A 15,135-nucleotide genomic window follows, 5' to 3' on the forward strand; every position below is an offset into this window, starting at 1 on the left:
ATCCCTATTTTAGATGGGCTAACAAGGCACAGGGATGAAAGTGACTTGCCTGAGGTCACTTAGCAGCAGAGCCAGGAATAGAATCTAGGTTTCTGAATTCCATAAGGTAACATCTGCTGGAGTAAGACTGCATCCCATTTAGTAATGGGGGCACCAAGGGGCCTGATTCTGAGTATATTTTTTCATAGATATAACCCTGAGTGATATCAGTATTTGACTTGTGATTTATAGCAAAGTGATCCAAAAAAATCAGGGGCCCAATGACTTTAATGGGGCATTCCCTCTAACTTACAGTGGGGTCCGATTCTGATGTTGCCAAAATAGCACATGCTGTCTCCCTGCAAGCTGATGCCTAAAAGTCTTGATACTAATGGCAGAATGTTTATTAACAATAGGTTTGCAGTTTCAATCCCAGAACATCATTAGGACTGTCAGAGCAGCCACAGCATGTAAAAATATCCAGACATGTCCTGGAATGTCAAGTAGTAACAGCAGTGCTTCTTCCTAGGGTTACCAGTTGCTGCTGCTGCAGCAGCACTAGTGGTGGTGTATGATTTTAAGTGTTACTTGAAATGTATCTTTGCTGTTCTGTAATATGAATAAGAGGAAAATCTCTTCCCTAACTTGGTATCCTAAGTGATGATTATAGGATTCCATGGGTGTCTTTTGCAGGTGTGGGAAGCTGTTTAATCTGTAATCTAAACTAGTCTTGAACCCACTCTAGCAGGAGCTAATGGCCCCTTGAGGCCTTGTACCTTAGCTATGTTCAGTATTCCTCTTCTATCCACTTTGAGAAATCAGCAACACCCTTGCAAATATAATCTGTTCTGCATGGCTCACCAGACATGAGTGAGTTGACTGGCTGGTGTGTTTTGTTACTGAGTGACATTTTCTCCTAGCATAATAAACAGGCTTGCATATTGATGAAGCAAAAGTTTGGGGTAGGGAGAACTTAAAAGTTGCACCCTTTCAGACAGATGCTGAAAAACATAGACGGCTTGTCAGCTTTCCATTGCCCTGCTGCAGCAAACCACTTAGACTTGACTTTTAAACATGTAATTAATCCTTTGCTGAATAAGGATAGTACCTAAGCACATTCTTAAATCCTTGAGACTTGCCTATATAATCTGCTGATCTAGAGTTGATATTTGCTGTGATAAGTGTTAATTGCATTTTTCTACCCTGGCAATAAATTAGGAAGGAGAACAAACCTCCAGAATTTTTATTTTATAAAACTGATATAAATTCACTGTAATTATAGGGGTTACAGCAGAAGTGCATTGGGCCCTGTGTAATCTCTGTCCTTGTAGAAGAGAACTCAACCAATTAGGTTAAAAGCTACCTAAATTAATAGGGGACAAAACAAATCAGGATCCTTAGAAGCTATGGGCAAAGGTCACCAGAGATGTAAGAAAATGCTGACTTTGACACACCAAATAGTGTTTACTCAATGTGGCAAACCAAGCAGTGGCATAAGTGCCTGCAGAATGTCCTGATCCTGCAGAGCCTGGGATCAGTTGCAGCATTTTACAGCTATTTAGTCCCTATCTTAAAAAACCTGTGATACTCAAGTAATGAGTCATCTCCTACTTCAGTTGGAGATGGTTCATCTCCATTTGTATCTTTTCTCCAGTACAGGTCCCTTGCCCAAAGGGGGTTGGAATGTCCATTTCAACCTTGCCTGGGAGGGCTATAAATCTAAATGTGATGGCACTGGTCAAGTGCTCAAACTCCAAGTCAGGCCCTGATCCTTGCATTGTCTCCAACAGGACTTTGGCTGGGTATCAGGGTCTGGCTGCAGGGAGAGCACAAGAGGGACCCTTGGGCTCTCTGGGCAGGAACCTGTTTGTTACTCATCTACAGTTGGATGATCTGGGCTGGGGATCCTACTCTGTTTAAAAAGATTAAATTGTCTAAAGATAGCAACTTTTCACCAATTATGCTGTTATAGTTCCTGCCCAATGAGTGCAATCAGAATAGAAATGCTATAAGCAAAGAATCAGTGTCAGTAATAGGGTTAATTGTCATGTCTTACAGTATTTCAAACACATGGTAGGGAATAAGGAGAAGGCTTATACACTTTGTCTTGATTAGCACATGAGAAGCAGCTGCTTGTGAGTGCCCTCAGAGGGCAAGGGCAGAGTCTGGGGGTGAAATCAAATTTTGGCTTCTTTCCTGGTGACACCCAGTTGACCTTCTAAAAGAATGTTTCATAATGATAGCCTTAAGATTGTAAGTACTCATATGAATGGAATCATTGGGTCTATGTAGAAACTAAAATCTTTTCTAAAGAAACTTACATGCCATGCTATAGCTCTACTCCCAGACAAAAATTACCTGGTGAACTTTAAATCTGTAAAACAGAGGTATGCAGTTAAAGTTCAGCTACTAAAGGGGTGCTTTATATAATGAACAGTTTTCCTGTGTTGTGGTGAAGCAGGTTTTATCCATGAAAGCTCATGAACTAATTTGTTAGGTTAACTTCAAAAAAAAAAAAATCAGCCCTGTGTATCTAACAGGGCTACCCCCCTGAGACTTTGAGCCAACTGTAGGTCATTGTTCTTGCTAACAGGACTTTGTCCAGAAGCCCACAAATTAGAGCCCACAAATCTGAAAAGGAGAGTGCAGTGCTAATCCATGCTACTGACACTCAGCTGGAGCCCAAGATAATGTGGATAAGCCCAGCTAAACTGACAGCTGTACATCCTTTTCTGTGAGGATAGAACCTCTACTCTGATTAAGGAATCAGATTTCCTGTGTAGAAACCAACCAGCTTTCAGTGCCTAGATGAGGGTCTTTGACCTGAAAATCAGGCTGTGCTGTGTACATACAGATCTAAAGACTGTCCATGAGGATACTTCCTGCAAAACAAGAGCTTGTTCAGATTGTTAGCTTTTCACTGACAGATGCTGAGCAATTGAAATCAAAGCTGTCCACAAAACAGGACAACTTTTTGAACTGATGAAATATTCAGGGGAAAGTTATGAATGTCAATTTCTAGATTGAGGTACATTACAGAAGTGTTAAACTGTTTCATGAATACTGGTGTCATGTGAACAACTTGCAGGTGTACTGTGTGCATTTAGAAAATAACTCATTGTTACAGCCAGATACAATGTTACTACTTCATTGCTATGAGATGGGATTACTTCATTTTGGTTTTGCTGTATATGCTGCTGGGTTTTTTGGACTGACTTTTTTTGAAAATGTCTAGCACAAATGGTTGGTGGGCCATGGTCTCAAAGCTTCACAAACACTGCCCTACAGTATTAATTACTGGGGAATACTAACTCCCCTGACCCAACTCCCTAATGGCTTCTCATTACCTAGCCTCTCCCGTTCTTTCCCTTATTTTGCCCCACCCTATCAATACGTTTATCCCAGTTTGAACATCTCTAGTTCTGCTAAACAATCATGCCTATGATGAGTTAAATTTTTAAGCTTGGAAAGGTGCATTTCTCTTACTATGGGAGGAAAAGCAATGAAACTGACTTCTGCATTATTTACCCCTCTAATTTTTCCTGTTACCTCATTAATTAATCTCTCCTCTCCCATTAATTACCCTTTGCTGTTAACCCCCTCAGCTCAATGGCTTCTCCCGTTTAATCTACTTTCCTGCTGGGGAGGAGGTAACCCCAGCCATTAAGCCTTCCACCTCGTTTCCTCCATGCACGCGGTGGTGCCGGGCAGTTCCATGCCAGCCTTCTCCTCCCGGACAATAGCAGTGTGAACAGAGGCGCGCTCGGGAGCCCCCTGCCGGGGGCGCGCCCGCCACCTTCGGGAGCGCGCCCGCCGGTCCCTGCCCTAATGCGGGAGCGGGCGGAGGACGCTGCAGGAGGATGCGCTGGCCAGCCCGGCGTGGAGCAGGGCCGCCGCTCTCGTGCAGCCGGTGCTGGGAGGCCAGAGGCGGGCGCGTCCCGAGCTGCAGCGCGGGCCGGGCCAGGTAAGGGGCTGGGGCGGGGTGGAGGCAGCTGCTGGCGGGGCCAGGTGCGGAAGTGCCGTGGGGCTGGGGTGGGTTTGCAGGAGGGGCGGGATCGGGCCCTGCTCCCTCTCCGCGCAGGGGACTGCGCAAAGGTGCCCCTCCCGGGCTGGTCCTTCTCGTCCCCTCCCCGTGGCTGCTGCAGTGGTCTCCCCCCTCGCTCGCCCGGGTGCCTGACGAAGTCGGTGTCTGGCGGCTGCCGGGCGCCGCTGCGCCTTGCACCGGGGTGCGGGCGATTCTTGCTCCGCAAGCTCTCCCGGCTTCCCAGGGCAGAGTCTGGGGGTGAAGCATCCTCCTGGGAGGGGGAGTCTCGTTCGCCTTCCGCCGTGCGTGGAGAGTCCAGCTGCCTGACCATGCTGGGGCCTGGTTTTGTGTGCGCCCCACCCCCGGGCGTGGAAACCCGCAGGCAGCTGCAGAATCTGCTAGACCCGTAGCTCTGTCCCCCCACCCGTCACCACCTTGCTTTTTTCACGGCTCCCCTTCACTCCAAGTGCTGTAGAACAAAGCTGTGCCTTGGGGGCGCCTCTGCTTTTACCGGCTGGGAGATCTCTCTTCCTTCCTGGGGAAAAACGCAGGCGGACAGGTGAACATCCGGACCACTGTCTGACAAGCCAAATTTCTGCTGTCTAAATGTTGAATGGTATTGCAGTGAGAATACCGGCATGGCAATTTCTTAGGGGGAAGCTGGGTGTGGGAAGGGGAGGTAGCATGGAGGCTAACTGTAAGCCTTCAGGGGAGGAACTTCTGTTTTCCTCCTGTGGTGGTGGTTTCTTGTTTAATATAGGCTATTTAGTTTCACCATCCCCTGAGTCTGCTGGTACAGGCAGGGTAATTAGTTGGACTATAGCCTGATAGTGTGAGGTTACAATATATAGGTGAGGCATTGCCCATGGATCCACTGCTAAGAGATGGAGAGGTTGGTGCTCTGACCCCGTTAAAATTGTTTTTAAGCATGCAAGCTATTGTGTCAGTGCATGAGGCTAGCTGTTAAGTCAGGTGGTAAATGCTGAGTCATGTGTGCTCCAGCTGTGCAGCAGGTTTAGTTGTTCACTGTCTCTAAGAAACCTGTAAACTCTCTTCCTTGGACTAGACATACACATACTTGTCTGCTGGAGGAACCTTTTGGGCCTGAAGGAACTCTAGGTCTGTGATAGCTCATCTGACACTTGTTTGGCCTGATCTGCTCCTTGGGAAACATGGGCACTCAAATGATGTGCACCATGCATACTGGGTGGGATCACTGAACAAGACTGCAAAGCAGCCCTGTGTGGGGAGGTTGTCATGCTTAGGATCAGAGGGATTGAAAGATGTTTCCGTGGGAGGGAGTGTAGCCCTACACAGGGAGGGAACTTTCCTTTAGCACCTGTCTTTGAGGTTTTTGTTTTTGTTCAAGGTCAAATTGTGGGACTCATAGTGCTGTCTATTCACTATTATGCCTGAAGAGATCTCAGGTTCTCTTTTTTTGAGAGCAAAGCTGTACAAAGTGCATGTGTGAGGGAGCTGGATAGAAATTTGGCATACTGAGACCTGTTGTAAGCTGAATGCAGTGGACTTGATACTGTTTCCTAGGTACTCCTAGCAAATGCTAAAGACAACAGCAAAAATTCAGAGATTTGGATTGAGATGCTGGCTGCTTCATTGTTAACCAGGCTTCTGTAAAACGCCTATCGTTTGGCAGACAACTGGGTTGAGTGCCAATGTGACTGCTTTGTTTGCCAAAAACTTGTTAACCAGACAGTGTGGCCTGAGAAATAATCCTATAAATTCAGGATCATGCTATTTCATTTGCTTTGATATGAAGCACATGTCTGCTCCATTTTTGGTAAATAAGCATTCTCCTGTTACATAAAGTGTACTGAATCTTGGCTCAATGGAGTCAGTCTACCACATTTGGAAATAGGCTCATAGGTCAGGGTAGCTTGGGATTTAGTGAGTCCCACTGGAAAGTGGCATAAAAGGATCCTGGTTCATGATAGTGATGCCTATTGCAAAGAGCCCATGTCACTTACTGTCATCCCTTGCTTCAGAATGAGGAACTTTGTCATTCATGGGCCCTTGCCCATTTAACATGCTGCCTTTCCATTTCTGAATGCAACATGGAAATGCTCTGGCTTTAAAAAAATCTATTTTTGAACTCTACCTTGCAGCTGTAGTTTCATATACACCTGCCCCTCCTACAAACTTCTCTACCTTGCCTTTTGACCAGAAATGGTCTCCATGTAAAGTGATAGATATACACACACAACTGTACCCTCTAGAACAGAGTAGTTCACTGAAACAGGAGAGGCTTACATTAAATCCCAAGAAATCTGTTCCCAGGAGATTCTTATCAGGTGGCTTCTAGGTTCTCAACCCTGTGTAGTCATCGCATCTGTTCCAGGGCTGTGATTCTATTGCCCTTCCACCAGCTCATGTATTCTTGTGGATATCTGTTCATAAAGCTTCTGGGCCCTTATAGAAGAACCAGGTCCTCCTGCTGGATTGTGGAAAATAAGATGCCATATTGTCAACCCCAAGGACAAATGCTCAATTTTTTTAAAACCTTATTTTTCCACTTGTCCCCACCCTTTTTTTTTTTCTGTGGTGGGAGGGGGAATCGCCATTTCAAGCTTTCTCTGGGGACTAAAAATCTAAAGCAAAGTCAATTTTTTTTTTTTTTTGCAGAATAACATGACTCCAGCAGCTGGGCCTTTAAGTAATTCACCAGTGAGAATTGGCAATGCTGAGTGCTTCAGAGGTGTGACTGTCTCTTTGTGCACAAAGAGACAATCTGCACAAATCAAAGCTGGTCAAATACTCTGATCTGAATAACTAGATGAGAAATGCTAAAATTCACAAGGAATATTAATTTGCAATGATTATTCAACTGCCTGTTCAGACACATGTGCTTTAACCATCTCACTTTCCAGTTCTTCAGTATAATTGCTGTTGGCAAAGTTTTCATTGGGGTGGCTTTCTCTGTTCCACCAACACCAAATACGATTTGAGTTGCTCTGTTCTAATGGCAATAGATAAGGCCTAATCCTGCATACCCATACTTCTGAAGCCCCAGGAGAGCTTGCAAAGAGGCTACTTTTGTCCATGGATTTGAGAGGCTTTGTGTATTGGACACTTCATATTTTATGAAGCACAAAAAAGTAATTTGAGTATTCCTTGAAAAGCAGTTGCAATCAGGCAGTGCTTCTTGAAGTGTGATTTGGGAAGGGACTTCAGTTTCATAATAGCAGAATCCTGAATTGCACAGAGTGACGGAACAAAAGTAGATCAGAATTTGTAGCTGAAAACTACTGGTTCTTGGGATTTTTGGTTTCAGATACTGTGGGTATGTTTATGGCTGTGACAGGGTTGAGTTGGCGAATAGATACTGACCAAGCAGAGGGTTTTATTAGTATTTCACCAATGTTTTAATTGTTAGTGGTTTGGTTATGGTGCTAAAATTAAATGTGACTTGTAGTGTCCAATGTTTACAATGTGCTCAGTTATTTAACAGAGGTAACTGTTAGTCCATGCTCCAAAACAAAGCAGCAGAAATGTAGCACTTTAAAGACAGACAAAGCAGTGAAGTAGCACTTTAAAGACTAGCAAAATAGTTTATTAGGTGAGCTTTTGTGGGACAGACCCACTTCTTCAGACCATATCCATACCAGAACAGGCTCAATATTTAAGACAGAACCAAAAACAGTAAGCAAGGAGGACAAATCAGGAAAAGATAATCAAGGTGAGCAAATCAGTGGAGGGGTGGGGAAGACTGAGTCAAGTATCTTACTATTTAAAGACAACAGTGACTTAGTCTGAGCATTCATGGGACAGGATCTGAAGTGCGTCTGTCCCCAAAAGCTCATCATCCAGTTGTTTAGTAAGCTAATTATGGGATGAGCATCTGCTTTCCTGGTTACATTTTCAGGCTAAACAAATGGCAAGTGACTTGTCAAAGCCTGAATACCAGAATTTGCAGATGGTAGGAATTGATACTTACCGTAAGTGGCACTTTCCATTTGTTTGGAATACCATCATCTTAGCAATTGTAAGAGTTCTTGTCCAGCAATGTTTTGTATTGGGAACACTTGTGTTCTGACCAAGCCCATCTCAAACATGAGATCACTGGTTTTGAAGCATTATTAAAATCTTGATTCAAGGAGACATTATAGATCACGAATAAGTGTGTTTAGTGACTTAGTGCTCCTGAAAGGAAGGGATTAAAGGCACTCACTAAACCAGGACATTGTACAAGTAAACAAAGCTAGTTCAGACTTCCCTTCAGCTCTGCCTAGCTCTAGAGATTTTTTCAAAGCAGCCAGGGAGAACTAAAAGCACTTGAGCTAAGTGATTATGTATACAGAGCATTCTTATCATGGGCCGGATCCAGAAATGTGATCTATAGTGACCATTGCACCTGTATGGAGCTGCACTGAAGTCAGTGGCTTTCTGTCCAGGTGCAGTGCAACAGTCTGGATCATATTGCAGGATCTGGGCCATAAGCAGAAAGTTCCCTATGCATAACTGCTTAGCTCACTTGCACTGAAGTGCTACTAGTTGCTGTGGTGGGGAGCATGGTGTGGTTTAGCCTTATTTCCACTGGGGACAATTCACTTTTTGTTCTTCCACAGTTCTTATTCCAAAAGCTACATTTGGCTCTGCTATCCCCTTGACAGTCTCTGGGGTGTCGTCTTTGACAGCAGCTCATCATTGCCACAAGTTTCCTTTATTTTCAGGCAGTGGCCTGTAAGAACTTCTAGCTAGATAGACTTTACCCATTTTCCCCAGTCAGATCTCATTAAAGCATCTCCAATATTCCTCCTTGCCCATAGATCAACCTGGAAAGTGATTACCTCTCTAAAGTGAGGTAGCCATGACTACAGGCTTTAAAACTTAGAGTTTTTGGTGGCTGTTTTCTCCAGTACAGCTCATGTCATGGCATCAGTTTTCATCTGTGCTGCTGTTCCTTCCCCAGCTGTTCAGGATGGCTGCTGTATGATCCTGGAAGAACAATCAAATGTGGATTAGCTTCTACTCACTGCTATGAAAGCAGTTAAGTTTCCTTCAGTCTTTGCACTTTGCTGTGTGATGGATTAAATTAGAGACTTTAGACCCTCCACCCTCTTACAGGGATCTCCATACATGGTGAAGGGGAGATGACTCCTTGGCCTACTAATTAGAAATGGGTTTGCATGGCTAATTCAGGTGAGTATTTTCAAGGGCAGTACACAAGGATAAACTTAGTTTGTACACTCTAAAGTCCCTCCCTTTGCAGGCTGCTGCCTCAATAACTGTCCAAGTTATGTCATTTTGCTGACAGCAATCTCTGCATCCTCTTGTTTCTGCTTGGTGCAGCAGTCCCCACTCTACTACTGCAGTCATAGGGAGCTGGCTGTGGTGTAGAGACCACAAAAGCATCACTCCCATGTGCAGGCCAGAGATTCCAGAGAAAGGACAGGGAAGGTCTGGGTCACCAGGTTAAGGGAAGCTGAGTTAGTTGGAAGAGCATTAGCTAGAAATCATAGCTGCTGGCATGCTGAGCCTGATGTCTGACTATGGTTCATGGCAGGATGCCAGTGCTGAGGGCCACTGGAGAAACTGTCATTGTGGAGGGTGCTGTATGATGCCTAGGGGGCCTGAGCTTCAGGATGCTGAGCACTCTCTCAATTCCAGTGACTTCAGTGGGAAGTGAAGGGCAAACAGCCCCTCACAGGCTTGGGCGCTTGAAGCCCAAGATGGACAAAACTGAGATTATGGACTGCCCATAAGGTCCTGTTTTTGGCAGCAGTGCTGCCTTTGAACAGAGGGCTACAGGCAGGTTGTCCAAGGCAATGGTGTGCTCATCTAATGCATCAGATACACTCTAGAATCTACTTGGATTGCTCTGCTCAAACCAGACTCCTTCACCTTTGCTTTTAGTGATACTCCCCTCAGTGGCAGCTGCTTGAGTGGAAGGGAAGCATAAACCAGACATTCAGCTCAGTCTGCAGCAGAGTGAGATGCTGTGCTCTGATCACATCCTATTCCAATGTGGTGCTGAACCTCCTCACAGTCCTGGCTGACTCCTTCTAGAATTATGCTTCCCTGACAGCAGACTTTGCTAGCTTCCGGTGAACAGCTGATGGATTACTACAGCCTTTCTTCCCTTGATGCTTGCAGCAACATAACTGACAGTCCATCTGCATCTGAAATCTCTCCTGTTATGACCACCTAGGGATGGTGAGGCATGACAGTAAGAACCCGGGTTGGGTGGTAGAGAGAAGTGGGTATGGAGCTGTTCCTGTGCCTGCCTGAAGTACAGTCAAATCCTCTTTCTGTGCTGTGAAACATGTTTGTTTAAATCCTCCCTGGCAACTCTCACTGCCTGGAACTTGAGGAGGCCCATTTAAAATGTATGAGGGATAGTACATTAGGAAACTGGTTAAATGCATAGGCTGGCTGCTCAGACTTCCTTCACAGGTCTGTTCCTTTAATGTTAAGCAAGCCTCCCTTTGCTATGCATTCTTCAGGCTAAGTGCTTCCAAATAGATACTTATTGTTGACCAGTGTTTAATGTATTATAGGGCACTGTCCCATATAAGGGAAGACATTGTGTCCTAGTTCTGAATCTGTCCCAAACTGGGCATGTTTGATATCTCCAAGATGGTAGCTGAGCCCTCCTGGAGGACTATGAGGATCAAACCTAGTAGCAAAGGAGAAGGAAGAGCAAAGTGGGAGCAGGGAAGATGGTTGATTTGCCTTCCCCACCAACTCCTGAGGGCTCCAAAAGAGTCATATGGGGGCACAGGCCTCAGGGTCATGCATACAGTCCAGGACAAAGGCCTGGCAGTCATCCCTGCACTGAGGGGAAGATTTAATTAAAATCTCCTGTGCTTGGTGGGGAAGGCCTAAGGGCTGTTCAGGGTGCAGGCCTCAGTGTTGTGTGTTAAGTGGGCCAAATGATTACAAGAGGCTTGAATGCTCATTATCTGTCTCCAGGGGCTACAGATCTGGGCAGCTCAGGGCAAACATTCGTGGTTAATGAAACTCGATTGTCTAGTAGAGCATATACTTGAGCTATAGGAAAGGTGGCGTGAGGTTCATTGCCAGTTAAACAAGTGCTGTGTTTATGGGGTGGTAATGTTACTGGCTTCAGAGGGAGCTGCTTGCATGCTCTTCATTCTGGGGAAAGATCACTAACTCCAGCCACTGGGGCTGATTTTAGGCCTGTTGCTGAATTTCTCATCTGGCCCAAACACACCAGGGACAGCTGCCTGGTTTGGGTGGCTAAGAGGAAATACCTTAGACAAAAGGGGTTGGATGATTCACTTCAGCTTTCCGTGGCCAAATTTAATTTGGTGAATTGCTGTCACTAGTTATTTCTGGGGGGCAAAGACTGCTTACCAAGGTAGTATAACTTGTAATTCTGAACAATTGCTCAATTAGTACCAATAGGGATAGCCTTAGATGGGGGTTTTCAATACAAATGTTTGGTAATCTTAGTGATTGCCATAGAGCAGTTTTCAATCTAGGATCCACAGACTGAGTATTCTATGGACCCCCCTTAGACATAATCTTTGGATTTCTAGAGTTCAACAGACTGTGCATAGGGAAAACTTCTGCCATAACAGAACAGGGCATGCAAAAGGTTAATACTGTTCATTTTGAATACTGTCCAAGGTGCTGAAATTCAAGATCCATACAATAACTCTTATCTAGTGCCAATTGTGAGAATGGTCTTATAAAGGTTGAAAAATGGCAAAGTCTGCATTCTCCTTATGAGCGGAGTCTGAATGTTTGGAATTGTCTTAAAGCTCGGGGTGGGGCTGGCCCTCCTTCCCCAAAAAAAGGATTGGTCCACATGTTGCTGATGCTACCTATGGCCGCCTTAAGGAACAATAGCTTTAAAGTCATCCCTGTCTTGTGATAAGTTTCAGACATGCAGAGTTTAATGTGTAGCTGTCACTAATCTTGTGTGAATGGACATGGTTTTGACAAAAGTAATTAAGGTGGCTGGTACTTGGAGTCAGCCTGCATCCTTTTGTTCTGCAAGCTCTGTACTCTGCCCACCTCGCTGACGGTTGGGTATGGTATCACCAGCCACCTCATGCTTAATTACACTACCCTGTTTGTGACAAGTTGGGAGAGTTGCTAATATGCCTTATAGCACAGCTTGACTTCATGGTGACAAAGACGTATTTGTAGACTGAGCTGAACCCTTATTGGGTTAAGGGCATATAGCTAAAAGCTCTCTTCTGCTGTCACTTAAACATTGTCAAGGTTTGTGAAATCTTGCTTTCAGACTTCTAATAGACCCAGCAACAAAGGCTGCTTGTTGCAAGCTCATTGGCTTGTGTTTGGATCCTTGTGACATCTCCACAGATGTGTGCAAGCAGTGGGAGGGCGAGGAGAGTGATAGAAGTGAGGCTTTGTAACTGGATGTGTGACTGTAAGCATGAGTGCTGAATCTTGTCTGTCAGCTCCTCATTTCTTGGTACAATTGGCAGATAGGGCATTGTTCTGTGTAGTCTGATGCTGATTTGCAAGGCCCAGCATTGCTCATGATTAAGAATTTAGCAGATGTTCCCATCTCTAGTTACACTAAGTGATCTGCAGTTAGGATTGGATGCTCTCCATGTTAATCCATGATGCACAGTTGTTTAGGATGAATACTACCTCTTAAAGCTAGGTGGCCAGTACGATAGAGGGAAGGGGAAAAACTAAATATTTTAGACAGATTGGACCTCTCTAGTCCAGCACATTGAGGACCTGACCAGTGCCAGACAACAGACTTTGCCAGGCTATGGAAGGTCAATGTTGTCTAGCACTTTGCCAACACTTCCACTGCTTACTGGGCTCTTAAGACACTTAGTGGTACACTACAGCTAAATAACAGCACAGAACACAGACAGGACTGGTGGTAAACTTTATGGGGCTGTGGGAAAACTTGGCCACACCCATAAGCGGTCATCTAGCTTAGTAAAATCATGGTGGATTATGGATGTTGCCAGACGAGTGCTCTAGATTAGAGGTTTAACCTGTAGAATACTAAAAGATGAAGTGAGGCCACTTTCTAAATCTCTTCTCCACTTCCAAGCAGAAGTTGCTCCAGAAGCTTGTATGGAATGCATGTACCTTTTATGGTGACTATCACTCTTAGGCCATGTCTACACGTGCACGCTACTTCAAAGTAGCAGCGCCAACTTCGAAATAGCGCCTGTCACAGCTACATGTGTTGGGCGCTATTTCGAAGTTGAATTTGACGTTAGGTGGCGAGACGTCAAAGTCGCTGACCCCATGAGTGGATGGGAATAGCGCCCTACTTCGAAGTTGAACATCGAAGTAGGGCATGTGTAGACTATCTGCGTCCCACACCATCGAAATAGTGGGGTCCGCCATGGCGGCCATCAGCTGAGGGGTTGAGAGACGCGCTCTCTCTCCAGCCCCTGCGGGGCTCTATGGTCGCTGTGCAGCAGCCCTTAGCCCAGGGCTTCCAGCTGCTGCTGCCGCAGCTGGGGATCCATGCTGCATGCACAGGGTCTGCAACCAGTTGTCGGCTCTGTGGATCTTGTGGTGTTTAGTGCAACTGTCTGGGAGGGGCCCTTTAAGGGAGCAGCTGGCTGTTGAGTCTGCCCTGTGACCCTGTCTGCAGCTGTTCCTGGCACCCTTATTTCGATGTGTGCTACTTTGGCATGTAGACGTTCCCTCGCAGCACCTATTTCGATGTGGTGCTGCCCAATGTCGAAGTTGAATGTTGACGTTGCCAGCCCTGGAGGACATGTAGATGTTCATCAAAATAGACTATTTCAATGTAGCGTGCATGTGTAGATGTAGCCTTATACAGCATCTCTCCCCTACCTGCCCAAATCCAAGCCTTGTGCATGCTTACAACATTTCTGATTCATAAATGCTCTAACTGAAACAAGATGTATCAAAAACCAGTCATTTTATGCTGCTTTTCAGCAACTGGCATCTAGGTGGCTGACAGCTGCAGGACCCAGATCCTAAGCCCTTTGAGGTTTTCATTTTGCATCAACATCAGCATGCACAGCTGTAGCTTTGTATTTTTGGCTGACCTCTGCTTGGTTCCCTTGTTCAGATTAGCAGCTGTGAGGCTGACCTGGCTTCAGCCTGAAGACTTGCCTTGCTGTTCCAGCCCAACTTGCTGCTAAAAATCCTGGCTTCTAGGATGGGCATGTCTCATGGTTGGCAACTTATTTTTGGGTTTTGGTGCATTGTGAATGTCCCATGCAAGGGATCCTTCTGTAAGGCCAGTAATGTTTCTTCTCTTCCAACTAGCCTTTCAGGTAAACGGATGTGAATTTGTCATCTGCAAGAGATGATCTTGGCAGAGCATCCCAAAAGAGTAGGCTTAAAAGAACACATCATAGCTAATGGAGCTGGCAGAGTTGGTGTTGTAGATTGGCTGGCTGGTTTATTTGATTCCACTAAATGCTAAACTTCAGAAGGGGTAGAAAGTAAAGTCCAAATTGAATACTACAACTGGAAGGGACCTCAAGAGGAATCCCATCCAGTCCTCTACACTCACAGCAGGACCACGCATCGTCTGTCATCCCTGTCAGATGTCTATGTAACCTGATCTAATAGCTCCAATTATGGAAATCTGCAACCTCCCCAGGCAACTTATTCTGGTGCCTCACCACCCTACCAGTTGAGATTTTTTTTTTTAGTCATGTCCCACCTCGGCCTGTCGTGCTACCGTTTAAGCCCATTGCTGCTTGTCCTACTCTTAGAGGTTCAGAATAACTTTCCCTCTCCTTTTGACACTTAAGTACTCTAAAGCTGTTATGTCCCTCCTCAGTCCTCTTACAAACTAAGCAAGCCTAATTCTTTCAGTTGTCCCTCATCAGTCATGTTTTCTAAATATTAACTGTTGCTCCTTCCTGGATATTCAATTTGTCTACATCTTGAAGTGTAGTGCCCAGAACTAGATTTAAATTCTCTGGTTGCATGCAATGGCATGATTGAGAGTTGCATGAAAGGAAACATGATTCCTGGAAACTCTGCTTGGTTCCACATCCAGCCATGGGGCAGGGCAAGGATGTAGCTGTGATGCTTAAAGGCATGTTTTGTAGAACAAATGGCCAATGAATACTGCAGTAGTTGTCCACTGTCTGAGGTAGTGCTGGTTAACTGGAGGAGCAGCTAGTAGCATACCCTGGGCTAGGAAGTTACCCTTC

At 45.4% G+C, this 15,135-nt stretch overlaps 1 protein-coding gene across 6 annotated transcripts in view; it reads left to right on the plus strand.

The window, feature by feature from the left end:
- Positions 1-3,774: 3,774 nt before the first annotated feature.
- NFASC (neurofascin) overlaps positions 3,775-15,135 on the plus strand; it is a 177,900-nt gene continuing 166,539 nt past the window's right edge. For all 6 annotated transcript variants that reach the window (XM_074977276.1, XM_074977269.1, XM_074977272.1 and 3 more), the window contains exon 1: positions 3,775-3,943. The gene's annotated coding sequence lies outside the window, so the exon portion shown is untranslated. The remainder of the gene's footprint in view (positions 3,944-15,135) is intronic.

This window comes from Carettochelys insculpta, chromosome 26, assembly GCF_033958435.1.
Source record: "Carettochelys insculpta isolate YL-2023 chromosome 26, ASM3395843v1, whole genome shotgun sequence".
NCBI lineage: Eukaryota > Metazoa > Chordata > Testudines > Carettochelyidae > Carettochelys > Carettochelys insculpta.